The sequence below is a fragment of the Nelumbo lutea genome, chromosome 5, assembly GCF_056320005.1.
Source record: "Nelumbo lutea isolate HS-2025 chromosome 5, American lotus-T2T, whole genome shotgun sequence".
NCBI lineage: Eukaryota > Viridiplantae > Streptophyta > Magnoliopsida > Proteales > Nelumbonaceae > Nelumbo > Nelumbo lutea.
The window spans coordinates 17199699-17213818 of NC_142688.1; the positions used below are offsets into that span (position 1 = coordinate 17199699).

The window sequence follows — 14120 nt, forward strand, 5'->3', positions numbered from 1 at the left end:
ATAAATTAAAAATAACTTTGATATTGCACATCATGAATGCAATGGTTACACTTCGGCCCCGCTCATTTGTAATAGTGCAGTTTACCTGGGTAGGTAACATTTACTTGGATAACTGCATTTACCCATTTTCTTTTGATTTTTAGGATTTCCAGGTAAATAACAAAATGACATTTCTATCCATCAAAGTAACTCTTAAAATGGGCAAAATGGTCTCATCATGTTTTGTAAAAATTTCTCCCAAGTGGGAAAGTTACTTATCCACTTGGAAGATGGGTAAATTTTACCCAGGAAAGTAATGATAAGTCTAATGTGGGCTCATTGTTTAATGCAAAAAGAACATAAAAAAATTGGTTAATGGAAAAAAAGTTATCCATTGACCAAATTTCCCATTCATATTTACCTGCAAATGAACGAGGCCTTCAAGTGAACATAAGATATTCATACCAACACTGGATGGGGTTTAAAATATTGATACACCATGGTACGCGAAAGGAGTGTATCAGTATGGAATTAATTAGGAATAAAAGAGGACGGACAATACCATGGGCCTTAAACATATATACACTTTTGTAAAACTGATGACATAGCGGCCCAAATTGATCACAAGGAAGTCAGCGTACAATATACGGGCACTTTGGCTAATGGACATGAAAAATTGAAAAATTAGTAAGGAATAATTTGATTATGATCTGTTTGGTTTACAGTTGGAATTGGAATCAGAATTGAAGCCCCGTTTGATTCATGGAATAGGGGTTTCTGGAATCGGAATTAGAATGGGCTATTTTAATTTTAACTGTTTGGTTGGACAGAATCGGAATTTCATTTTTATTTCTGTTAGATTGGCGTTCTTCCATTTGAGTGAATAGCCATTCCTTGTCCCTCCCATGGGAATAAAATCTCATTCCTGCTCACTCCCATTTCTATTCACATTCCTGTCTGAACCAAACAGACTATGGGAATGGACCATTTCGATTTCAATTCCAATTCCAATTCTGATTCTAACTCTAAATCAAACAGATCCTGAAATCTTTCAAAGTCCAAATCGGAATGATCTATTCCCATAGTTTATTTGGTTCAGGCAAAAAAGGGAATGATAATTAGAATCAGCAAGAATAAGATTTCATTCCTAAAAAAGAGAGAAGGGAATGACTATTCTTTCAAATGGGAGAAATGAGAATCAGGGAATGTAATTCCGTTTCTACCCGACCAAACAATTGGAATCGGAATAACCCATCCGATTCCGATTCCAAACCCCTATTCCAGCGAACCAAACGGGGCATCCTTAGGACGATATGGCTGTTTTGAGCCATCGACCAAGTGGGGCATCCTTGGGATAAGTTACCTATGCAATCTTTCAAGTTTCAATCCACATTAGCCTATGACCCACCTTTATTGATATCTTCCACAAGTAATATTGCCCGTTAAAAAGATTTAATATTCTAATCTAGTATTTAAACTTATTTAAAAAGAGGGGTATATTTTGGCCACGTGGTAAGGGTTTTAGGGCTTTAATTTGTCCCATTAATAAGGGAATATCGAGAAGAAAATGTACTGTGTAGGGCCATTTTGGGGACCGAACCAATTTGTCATACTGAAGATTTCTTTATTGGTCAGCATTGTTTATTAAATGACCAGTGTTAAAAATACTGATACCCTTACCGTTCTATGCTCCACAAACAAAACACAAACTATTATGTATTGTTAAACCTTCAAAACCTACTCATCCACTCAAGCCCAAGCCCAAGAAACTCCAGCAAACGGAACCCCGCCCTAATTGTAATACGATTTACCTAATTTGGGCTTGGGCTGGCCGACTCAGACTATAAAAAATGCTTGGGCCTGGATTGACCATAAGTCCGATCCAACCTATCCGAGTTCCACTATTCAATTCTATTTCTTCACTTGTCTGGTCCAGTCAATAATTCAAATCAGAATCGAAATGAGATTATTTTCATTTTTCACAATGACTGGCGATGACTTGTCCTACCGGAGTTTGCAGAGTTCAGGAGGGAGAGAGGCTTTGTTAGAATGGTCCAACAGTTCATGGGGCGGAATAGCTATTCCCTCAAGTAAGACATTGCTATTTCTATCAAAAATGGGAATCAGATTCCAATTCCCTACAACCAAATAACATGGACCATCATTGGACCATTGCGATTCTAATTCTTCAAGTATAAATCCTCATCTGGTTTTATACAGTTGATGATAAAAAAATCAATATGAATTTTCCAATTCCCTGCCTTAGAAGGGAAACTTTACTTTCTAAATATGTTCTTTCCAAGTTTTAGTTAAGTTTTTGAAAAAAAAAAACTTGAAGAACAAACCATGAAGTTAGATGAAGTTGATTAGCCATGAAGTTGCAGAGATGAGATCAAATTGAACTTATCTTTAATTTATTTGGAGATGAAGGCAATTAAAGGTAAAGAAAGACAGAGGGAAGAAATATATGAAACAAGCCATCTGGTCCATTCCCTCGAATGTGCTGTTACACACGTAAGCCTAAAACTGAAATATCAAACCATGTGGCGCATTGATGCTTACAAAATACTCACATTTGGCCCAAACCAAACCTGTACCTATCTATGCTCAGAAGAAAAAAAAAAAAGGGAAAACTATACCCATGAACCAATCACCATCAAAGAAAAATAAATTCTAGTTCTAAGGCTTTCTTAGTAAAAGAAAGAAGAAAACCATTTGATAATTCTCAACAACTCAATTTCTACATGTATGCATAAAATAAAGTAAAAGAAGACTAATGACGATGTGCCGGCGAGAAAAGACGAGGCCGCTTATTTCCCGGCAGCATCCGGCCGGACGCAGGCAAAATGGGCTTATCGAGAACAGCCTTCAATGCCCTTCGCAGCATCTCCAAATCCTCATCTCCGCCAGTACTGCATCCTTCGTTACGCCTTTGTATCACCAACACACTTTTCGTCCGGCCCCCCACCGTCGCCATCTCCGCCTTCGTTATCCTCCCCCGGGCTGACCTCAGCGCTTTCGTCAGGTCCGACAGCAGGTCTGGCCGGTCATCGCAGCACAAAGACGCCTTTATCATCTTCGATTCCGCGTCGCAGTAACCTAACGTCAACTCGTCCGTCTCACCCGGGAACGCCCACTCTCTGCTTCTGTTGCTATTGCTGTTGCATCCATCCCCATCATGCGATGCCACACCGGCAGCCAGCTTCTTTAGCTCCTTCACATGCTGGACCACCTCGGCCAGTAGCGATGCCTTGTCCGTCTGCCAGCCGCACCAAATTACGTAAATACCCTCGTAATCGAATTCAACAATCACAAATTCAATTCAATTCTCTACAAGACTTACTTTGGTTGTGTTCGGAAGGAGAGTCCGAAGGGTGGCAAGGTGGCCGTTGATCCGTTGCCTCCGTCTCCTCTCTGCTTCACTGTGGCTCTTACATGCAGCGATCACTTTAGCCTCCGCCATTGATGACCTCGAGCCTCCACCCTCCATCATCTCCATCGAGCTCGGAAAACCATCCCTGCTCGAACAATTCCCGAACCCGTAGTAACTTGGAAAAGGCAGCATCTTCTTCTTCCCACTTTATCTAGAAACAACAAAAAAATAAAGGATTTTTTATTCTAAAAAATCAAACCTAGAAGTCAAAAAAGAACTAAAAACCAGTTCCAGAAACGAAAAAAAAAGGTTAAAGTGTATAAAGAATCGGAGGTACGTAAGCTCAGCTAGCTACCTCTTTCCTGGTGAAGAAAAAAGAAATATATATATATATATATATATATAGAAACAAGATAGCAAAAGAAAATCAAGAGAGAGATATATAATATTTCTGACTTCTGAGTTCAAAACCTCAATTAACTAAACATCCAGCTACAAGTAGTAAATGTTTCTCTCAAATTTTGAAAGAGAGAGAAAGTAAAAGAATCTTCCCTTTTATGGAAGCAAATAAGAACCGTATCAACCTATGTCTCACTGAGAAACAAATGGAGATGCTTTGCATTGTATTAATTAATACTTCAGTGCAAGAAAGATATCCGACCTTTGTTGATTTTGGTCGCCAGGAACGCGAAACGATCCAGAAAATCCGAAATCCCAATACTCACCGAAATCTCCTCTTACAAAATCCGAAAAGCTTCTTGTTATTGAGACGAAGGAGAAGAAAAGAACCAGAGCTCACTGAAAACCCGAAAACAATAGGCGTTTCTTCTTGTTTGCTCCTCGGGAACGAGAGGAGTCGCTCGCTACTAGTACTAGTAGTAGCGGAGGACTGGCGGGCGGGAGGGGTTGAAAGCTCATTTTTTTTACTGTGGGTTAAAAGGAATTTCTTCTTCGTCCACTCAGAGTTAATTTCTCGGGAACGAAAAAGTTTTACCGAGGAATGAGAACAAGTACTAATTTTGATAAGTGAGAATAAGTACTTAAGAGTAGTACTAATTAGAAGTGGCGATGATGGACGGAATACTCAATTGAATAAAAATAGAAAAGATTATAAGAGTCATCGAATTACAGTAAAATGAAGCATTCGAAATCAATGTGACAATAAGTCTAAGACCTCATAATATTGATCCCCTTATTCCCCCCTCTATATGCACGTCACTCAGCTACATATTGCTTATGAAGAAAATTCAATTCAATTAGTCTTTGAAAGCTCGATACATAAATCAATGGTCCTAAAGCCATTTGATCATCAGAGACTGGAGATAGGGATGAATCGGAAATATCTCCCCATGATAAGTATAGAAAATGTTCAAAATTCATGGAGGCGATGGCTGTGAGGCACCTGTGGGGAGCCCATCCGAGTTTATCTGAACATGCTTATTATTCATTTCTTTAGACTGTTTGGTTTGAAAAAAAATGTAGGCAAAGGAAAACTGTGTAGATTTCCTTAACTTCCGATCCATGCAATGGTGATCAAGCTCCTCCAATCTTCTAAATATCCAAATTGTAAGCCCCCCATCTCTAGGGCTATCATCAGTGTGATTTTAGATTGGATCCAGCTATATCCTGATTACCAAAATGTTGGGTTTGAATCCAATCCAAAATACAGGATGCCTTATTAGAATGATTTGGATTTATTCCAAATCCGATTTATTGTGCTTAAAATAAAAGTAAAATATAATAATGATTCAATCCAGGGTCAGAATTTCTAAACCCAAAGTATAGTTGGGATAAGTGTCAATTCAGAATTGATGCTCATTGTTGAATAAAATTAAGGTTTTTGACATTTTAAATACTTATAGTTCAGTGAAATTCAGAAATCTGCGTTGAACCTATTCATATTTTTCGAAAAATAATTACTTTTAAACTTACATAATTTTAATAATTCTTATAAACATAAAATATCAAATTTAATAATAACTTGAATTCAAATTTTGATTAAAGAACGGTTGTTTTCAATAGGGTTGGTGTGGACAAAGTATACTACAGATGAATTGATGCTGAGGTCCTTTATCAGATGTACGGACTGAATCTGCCACGTCATTCGTCCACCTGATAAAATTCCGACACCTGTAGTTATTTTGTACAGAGCATTTCACCTAATGAGTACAAGAAAAGGACTATTTTGTGGGTGTACATCCATATGAATGGTTCTCTTTTTTAAAACAAAAACAAACTGCCATGTCATGAGAAAAAACATTCAACTTTTCTGATGTGGCCAGTTGTTTTTATTTTACCTAGACGAGTCTTTTCATGGAGAAGAGATTTATTAAATGGCTTGGAAAATTTTCACAGAGTAGAATCTTTGGCTACTAACACATGTCATCTTTTTTGAGAAACCATGTAAAGGGATCCAAATGTTCCTTATCGTCGTCCATTTGGTTGCGGAGAAATAATGGAATGAGAAAAGGAATTTTATTTTCTCATTTTGGCATGCTATGTTTGGTTGCTGAGATCAATTATTCTAAATAATTTGTTTTCCGATGTTTGATTGTTAAGAAATTTTTGCAAGATGCTTGATTTCATTCCTCTTCAACCATTAACAACAGTGGAACATGAACACCCATGGTTGTCTCCTATATTCCCCTTCAACCATGATCGATGATGATGACAAAAGTTTAGCAAGGTTTAGATTTGCAATAATAAATGGTTCTACCTTAATAGCAGAGGTTCAATGATAGCAAATCTGCAATAGATATTTTAGCATATCTGCAACGATGGTGATGGCCAAATCAGGGATGCCTAAGAAATCTAACCAATATATCATTAAAAAAAGTACAAACTTGTTAGACCTGCAACGATGAGAACAAAGGTTTAAGTAGATCTACCAATATTTGGTTGTCGAAAGGCTAAGAAATCACGAATGGGAAGAAAAGCAATGAAGTTTTAGAGAAAATAAAAATAAAAAAAATAGTTTACCAGAGAGAAACGGAGAATGGATAGGTCTTACCTTCGTTGGAGATGATGAACAGTGATTGGACTCTTTGGCGCTTGGGGTTCTGAAGCTTAGCTAGGAAGGAAAACAATGAGGTTTTTGTAGAAAAAAGAACAAAAAGAAAAGGTTCAAGGAAAAAAAACAGAGGAGATTCTCTGTCTTCACCAGAGATTAAACACCCTATCGATGGGGTCTGAACCTCGACTTGGAAGATAACCGATAATGAGTTTTCAGAGAAAAATACAAAATGGCCAAAATATGTGAAACGGAGATGGAGTTGATGAACGGAGGTCATAAATTCGTTAGAGGTGAAGAAAACAGTGGTTGGAGATTTGATCATAGGGACATGTGAAGGGAGATGTTGCCTTCGACATTTTTTTTCTCACCGACTTCTCATTGTTTTCGTTTCTCACCGAGGTCGCACCTATCTGGTGAGACCCCGCGTCTCTACTTTTGAAATGTAAGTTTTCATCCCATCCTATTGTTTCGACCAAAATAAACGAGAGAAAATAGGAATCTTATGCAAATATTCATATTTTCTCATCCCCGTCGCGACAACCAAACGTACCATTAACTTTCTCTCAAATGGATTCCAGTTTTTCCTTAAAAAAAAAAAACACAGGTCATAGCCCATTTTCTAAGTTTGTATGTTTTTCTACTAATTGGGAAACTGTCTCATAGGGTGGTTCAATAGGAAATTGGGCGAAAGCTTGATGTTCATTAAACAGAATGAAGATCGAAGATTTCAATGCTGTGAAAGCATGGGTGTTCAGAATCGCCCATATGGATACCTTACCTTGTTATTGTGTTTGGTTTGAAAGAAAAAATAGGAAAATCAATTCCTTATCTCCTGCCCACAAGAATCTATTCCCGATTACCCATATGACACATTAAGACTACAATTGTATACCGAAGACACTCCCAATGTACAGCTGTAGTGCTATGTGGGTAAACGTGGGTACAATTTCTGTGGGCAGGAAATCCGAACTCAGAAAACCCCTGGTAAAATACAAGCTAAAAGTACTGATCCTTCAGTTTCAAACCTTCGGCAGGATATGATTAGATTTTGTACAAAAAAGGGGTTGATTACAGTTTTTTTTTTTTTTACAATTATACTAACATCAACTCATCTAGTAACCGATAATTTTGTTGCAAATTATTTAATGCCTTGTTCGTTTTTTCGGTACCCGGCTACCTCTTTATCCAGACAAGAGTTATCCAAAAAAATTGTGGTGCCAGTGTTAAGTCATACCTCAACTTACTCTGGTAAAGACTTTGGTGGGGGATTTTTAATATTTTCCGCGGATGGATAATGCTTATCGTGGAGGGACCTAGGGGAATCATGGACTCTCTTATGGTTCAGAAATGCTTTGCTATGGACCCATTCATATTTATTACTCCCTTCCCCCAATTTAGGTTTTTGGCTCTGATAATCGAATTCGAATTCGGGTTAGTTGAACGTTCAGCGGGTTGTGGAATTAATGATGCTCTTATAATTGAATTCAGATTAATTGAACGTTTTGATTGTTCAGCAGGTGTGGAATCAATAAATTTATAATTGAACGTTTTCATATATTTTATTATTGACATAAAACCTTATCATTAATTCCACTAAATGCATTCCCTAAACTTTGCTATGAGACCCATTAAATTTATTCACTTATATCGGTTTCATTACCAAATAAAAGAATATTGTTGCTATTTGAATTGGTCGAGGGTAATAAAGTAATTTTTCTCCTGGGCTCTGAAGATGGGCCAAAGGCTTTGAGGGCTTGGAGACGAAGTGCTGAGGCCAAAGACTCGAAGCCGAATCTATTCATATGTCAAGCTCCGAAGAAGCCAAGGTCTGGTGGCTGAAGTGCTACAAGACAGAGGATGTCAAAAGCCTCGAGTGAGAACCCGAGACAGAATGTTTGACGGTCAAGTTAGTACTAGGGTACAAGGAGGGGAATTAGGTTCAGATGAGGACTCCGAGGAGGTTGCTCATAAACATTGAATTCCCCAAGTGAATACACTTAAGTATTGTAGTGGAATTAGATTCAGGATTCAGTCCCTCACCTGGAGCGGGGTACCCCCAATTTATACTTGAGCCGCGTGGAGGTTGGTGGAGATGAATGCCTGATATGGAGGGGGGTACCCCCTATTTATACTTGAGCCACCTAGATGTTGGTGAAGATGAACGCCTGATATGGGAGCCGTACGAGGGTAGTCAGCGAGCTTTGTGGGTACGCGTGGGCGCTTTGCGATAAACTTCATACGAGGTGTGCAGGGTGTCTCCTGCTGTGGCGAGTTGTGTCCCTGGGTTTGGCGCTCCTGGGCTGGGCCACCCCTCAACACTTGCCCCCCACTCCCAAGGCTGAGGTGAAAGATACGACTTCGGATGATGGGAGAAGTGATGGTGAGCGCCAGTGGGTTCAACAACCGAGGTGTACCCTGCAGTGGCGTTCTTTTTTGCGTCTCCGCCTTGTCCGTCTTCATAAGTTGGGCTGAAGCTGTGAGTGATTCGCTACGCTGCTACTTCGGTCAGGCGACCTGGGGCCGTATTCTGCACGGGTCTATGCATTGGGAGAACACCTCGTGTGCGGAACAGCTTTCCAGTCAAACCGGTGTGTGTGTTCGCGCAACCGGGTCACATAAACCGGTGGGTCACACTGGGCGGATGCACTGGTTCACCTCGAGCGTCATTTCACCTTCCGAGGATGAGCACTCAGGGGTGCGGCACGGCTGGATTGCAAGTGTGGAGGTGTTTTGCATCTATTAGATTTGAGACGATCCGAGCCGTCACTAGCGTGTCATTTCGCCTTCCAAGGCTGAGCATTAGGCGGTGCGTTGTGGTTGGGTTGTAGAGGCGGTGGCTTCTCAGTCGTTGGATCTCAAGATATTTGGGCCGTTCGTTCTCCTTTAAATAGGGGCCTTGACGGAACATTCTTGTCATTTGCCTCCAAGTGCTTTTGCTTTCGAGTGAACTCAACTCCCAGATTCTCCAATCTTCAACACTTTGTTTTCACTTCTTCTTCCTCCGTATCAATTTAGGTAATCTTGAACGATATCTTTCTCAGATTCTAGACCTGAATGCTATGATATTCCAAATGAGTCAGAGGGGAGCCCCACCCAAACCCCTTCTCCCCTTTCTCCTTTAAGTCCTTATGTCCTTGCTCCCCTTCGGCAAGAGGTTGAGGTGCTTTGGGAGAGGGTAGCCTCCAAGGGTGCTGAAGGTAGCCGTCAAGACAATGACCATCCTTGCGAGAGTGCTACATCCGTGATGTCGAGGGAAGCCGAACGGTCCTCCCAAGTTGAGGGGGAGGAGACCCCAGACCCTGTCTTTGGGACGAGGGCTGCCTAGGCAGTAGCCGAGACCGATCTCCTACACCTAGGATTTGAAAACTCTCTAGATGGGGATCAGGTCAAGGCTTTGGTGAGACAGTATTTCATTACATCATACTATGGTGTAAGGGTGCCCGAGGTGGGCGAATAGTCGTGGACTCCTAAGGAGGGGGAGATTTGCGCTTACCAACATTTTCTTTGGTTCGGTCTTTGGGTCCTCCTTCATCCGTTGATCCCTGAACTATTGATGGCGTATGGGATCACACTTAGTCAGCTGGTGCCCAACACCGTTAGGACCATAGTGGCAGTGCTGGTGGTGGCTTGGTTCCAGGGGGTGGAACTAACGCCGAAGCTTTTCCAAGCGTTGTTTATGCCAAGGAAACACTCTTCCAAAGACATCATGTACTACCTTCAACCCCGTAGGACCAAGCCAATAGATAACTCCTCTTTCGTGCATAATTGGAAGAGTAAATTTTTCTAGGCCCCTTCGCAGACATTCCACTAGATAACCCCTCTTCCGAAGACAGCATGGGCGTGGGCCCTGCTTTTGTCTTCACAAACTCGGTGGGTGTCAACTCAGACTCTCGAGTACTCCGAAACCAGGTCGCATGCTCCTCTGCGGGCGTGGCGGTCATTCACAACATCTCGGAGATCCGAGACGGGAGGGGGAATGGAATGGTGTTGGTTCTCGCCTCGGGAGAAAACTCGAGGGTGGCCGAGATAACCATCATCGTCTTGGGGAACCTCCCTTTGGCGGCGGTGGTGTTGCTCCGAAGGATGGTGACTATCTTCGGATTGAGCGGGCACATTTTACTTTCAGCTAGGAGGACAGACGTTCCTCCGCAGTGAATTGGGGGGACGGTTGTTGCTCGACTCCAATGGCTCGACCAGCAAATTGTTGCCCTGGCTGGGGGCTGGTGGCTCGACATGCTCGTGTCGGCCCTGATCCTCTAACACCCCCGTGGGGTGATCGCCTCGAGAGAGACCTCCTGCTCAAGGGAAGACTTCTTCCATACGTTGAGTAAGGCGGTCCAAACGATCGAGGACAGGCTGAACTGTTCATAGGTGACTAGGTTCTGATTATTCCTAGTTCTCCGCACCATGATGTCAAAAGTTGGGGAGGTTTGTTCTTTTCTCTTTGTTTTTTAGATTTTAAGGGAATGTCTTAGTGACGTTTCCCACAGGCGGTGCCAATTGTTGCTACTCGGATTGGTTGAGGGCAACAAAGTAATTTCTCCCATGGGCTTTGAAGATGGGCCGAAGGCTTCGAGGGCTCGGAGATGAAGTGCTAAGGCCGAAGACTGGAAGCCAAGGCTATTTGTATGCCGAGCTCCAAAGGAGCCGAGGTTTGGTAGCTTAAGTGCTACAAGACAAAGGATGTTAGAGGCCTATAGAATCTCTGATGGTCAAGTTAGTACAAGGATACGAGGAGGGAAATTAGGTTCAGACGAGGACTCTGAGGAGGTTGCTCGTAGACACTGAATTCCTCAAGTGAATACACGTAAGTATTGTAGTGAGATTAGATTCAGGATTTGGTCCCTCACCTGGAGGGTGCTTCCTATTTATACTTGAGCTGCTTGGAGGTTGGTGAAATTAAACATGTGAGATGAAAGCCATAGGAGGGCAATCAACAAGTTCTCTAGATGCGCGTGGATACTCCAAGATAGACTCTGCACGAGGTATGCAGGGCGCTTACTGCAATGGCAAATCGCATCCCCGGGTCTGGCGCTCGTGGATTGGGCCGCCCCATATTAAATTCCAGCCCCACCCTACTAGTACCCCTCTCCCCCATATAAACCACATGTGAATTTGACATCAATTCACGGTCAGGATGCATTTTGGGGCTATAAAATTCTGATATGGGTTGATTGGTCATTCTCCCATGAACATAAACATATACACTTACATCTGTTTAATTACCAAACAAACAGAAGAAAAATGGAGACAAGTAGATGGACAAAGAAGTTGCAGATATGACGTCAGGTTAGTTGGATTACTCAAAAAAGATGTCATAAAAATATATATTCACTTATATTGTCTTAATTACCAAACAAATAGAAGAAACATGGAGACAAGAAGATGGACAAAGAAGTCGTAGATAGGGTCAGTTCAGTAGGACTACTCACAAGAGATATGTATAGAGATTTGTGCAGTGGGTCTGATTTCACGTGGTTGCTGCCTTGCTGGAGACCAGCTCATCCACTTAGCTAGTAGCTAGAGCAAATAAGATGGAAGAAGGAAGAAGAAATGAAGAAAAGGATTTATCGTTTTCTTCCTCTGTGGGATTAGTGTGGAGAGGCTCCAAGAAAGTCCATTCTCCGGCGCAATACGGCGGCGCCGACAGCTTTTTGGTGCCGAGGTATGAACAGAAGAGCCGACAAACGTCGCAAGACTCGTGTCAAAAGGCATGTTTCTCCTCATTCACATCTGGCTCTTCTCCGGCCACTACGGTGTATGATGGCCTACCTAACAAGGCTGTACCACATCATTGTCCTCAAATCCTGGACACCCACCTCGATCTTCTCCATGTGACGTCATTTCATCAGGCTGACGCTGACCCGTCCAGAGGAGACATGCTTACCAGAGTACCTGGTTTAATGGTTTTTCCCTGACGTCCAGCCTACGCATAAAAAACACATTTTGGCTTCCTGAACGCAGCAGCAAAAAAACAAGACAAATCTTGTTATGTTAGGGTGGCAAGGCGCTGGATTTGTTGTCTATCAATTTTAGGGCGAGACTCGGCCGGACTCACATGGGCAGATGCCAGATGGCAATATACGTCTGCAAATCATTCTCATTCCCGGAGAAATGTTGAATTGTAACACATTCCTTCAAAGTTGGCTTAAAAAGAAAGAAATCATTAATTTTAGAGTTTAAATTGAACTGGTTCATCACTGCTTTATGTTTCTAATCTAAGTTGGTCTCATAATTGAACGATTCATTTATAAAAAATTGGCTTGGTCAATCATCTGATAAACCAATTGGTTAAGTCTGACCCAAAAGTGGTTACCGGTTATATTAGAATTATTCATAGGCCAGACCGAACTTTGCTTCTTTATTAATGAAAAATGTTTAACACCAATTCCAATACCAATCCTTGTATAAATCATGAAGCCCGATCTGAACTGTTTTATTATATATAATATTATCGGCATGAATAGTTCTAGATCATACTCTAATAGTTTTACACTTATTTATGCTTAATTTGATAAATATTTAATGTTAAAGGCATGTCTCTCTAATATATATATACTTACAGGTTACAGCCAAGCTCTAGGACTGCTGGCTGAACTACAACGATGGTTCACTGAGAATCAGTGATCTAACATGTATACGATTTCTGGATCTGTTTGTAAGAAGCAGCAGACTGATTCAATTCCTATAACAGAATATTCCCCCAATTTTTAAATCAATATTACAACCATTTTTTGAATTTGGATTTCAGGCTCTTTCTCACCACTATCATTCTCTTCTGACATTTATTGTCATTTTGCTGATATAATATATGGGAATATGGGATCTATTCACAAAAAAAAAAAAAAAAAAGAAAAAAACAAAAGAGAGAGAGAGGCAAAACCAATTCACACTCATACAGTGATAGTTTTTCCACCGATTTTGCCTAAATCAAAACCCATTCTCAATTTTATGGGAGTCAAACAACAAAAATCGATTCATATCACAAACACCCCTAAGGCTGATAACTTATGGTTTTCCAATAATATATTTAGTTAAGATAAGAATCAAAATGAGAATTAGATTCAGTTGGAATAGAACTTCATTATTCCTTCATCAAATGAAAGAATGCCATTCCACCCAAGAGTGGGAAAAGGATTCTAAATTCCCCCAACGGAATGCGTCAGACAAATAGCTTGGCTGCAGCATGGATTTTTCATAATTTCAGATAAACAGATGTACAGGATCTGATTATACGAAAACCCCAACTGATGAACAGACGGTCTGGATTGGTCAGCTACGTCCTCCAAATGTTGAAAGTAAAAAAGAAAAAAAAATGTGGGACCGACCATGTAGGGATAGGGAGTTTCCCTGATTTGAATAATCTTTCAGGAAACAGAGAAGAGAAGCTAATAATAAACCAAAGGGAATAAGAGCTCACCAGTCTGGCAGTCACCACAGAGTATTCCAATCCAATCCACTAGGCAGTCAGCAATAATGCTCATCGGCTGTCTCCTGCTGAAATCTTCTCTGCACACTGCTCCAGTGCTCCTGCTCTGCTAAAATTAGCTTAGTTTCCCAAATATTATAGACGCGCTAGCTATAAGTGTGCAAACAAAATGATTCCATGATTCTATCGCCATCCATGCATGTGCCATGTGGCACATGTGTATGAATATTATGAAAGATATCATGTGCATTAATTATGTCAAACAAACAAACAAATACATTGATACATGGACCATGCTACGTTCCACGTACATGCATCTGAACTCA

At 41.0% G+C, this 14120-nt stretch overlaps 1 long non-coding RNA gene across 1 annotated transcript; it reads right to left on the reverse strand.

The window, feature by feature from the left end:
- Nucleotides 1–11678: 11678 nt before the first annotated feature.
- On the reverse strand, nt 11679–13902 carry LOC148850651 (uncharacterized). Its single transcript, XR_016098872.1, has 2 exons — nt 13786–13902; nt 11679–12319 (listed from the first exon to the last, which is right to left on the reverse strand). It is a non-coding gene; the product is annotated as an uncharacterized LOC148850651 (long non-coding RNA).
- Between the last annotated feature and the right edge of the window lie 218 nt (nt 13903–14120).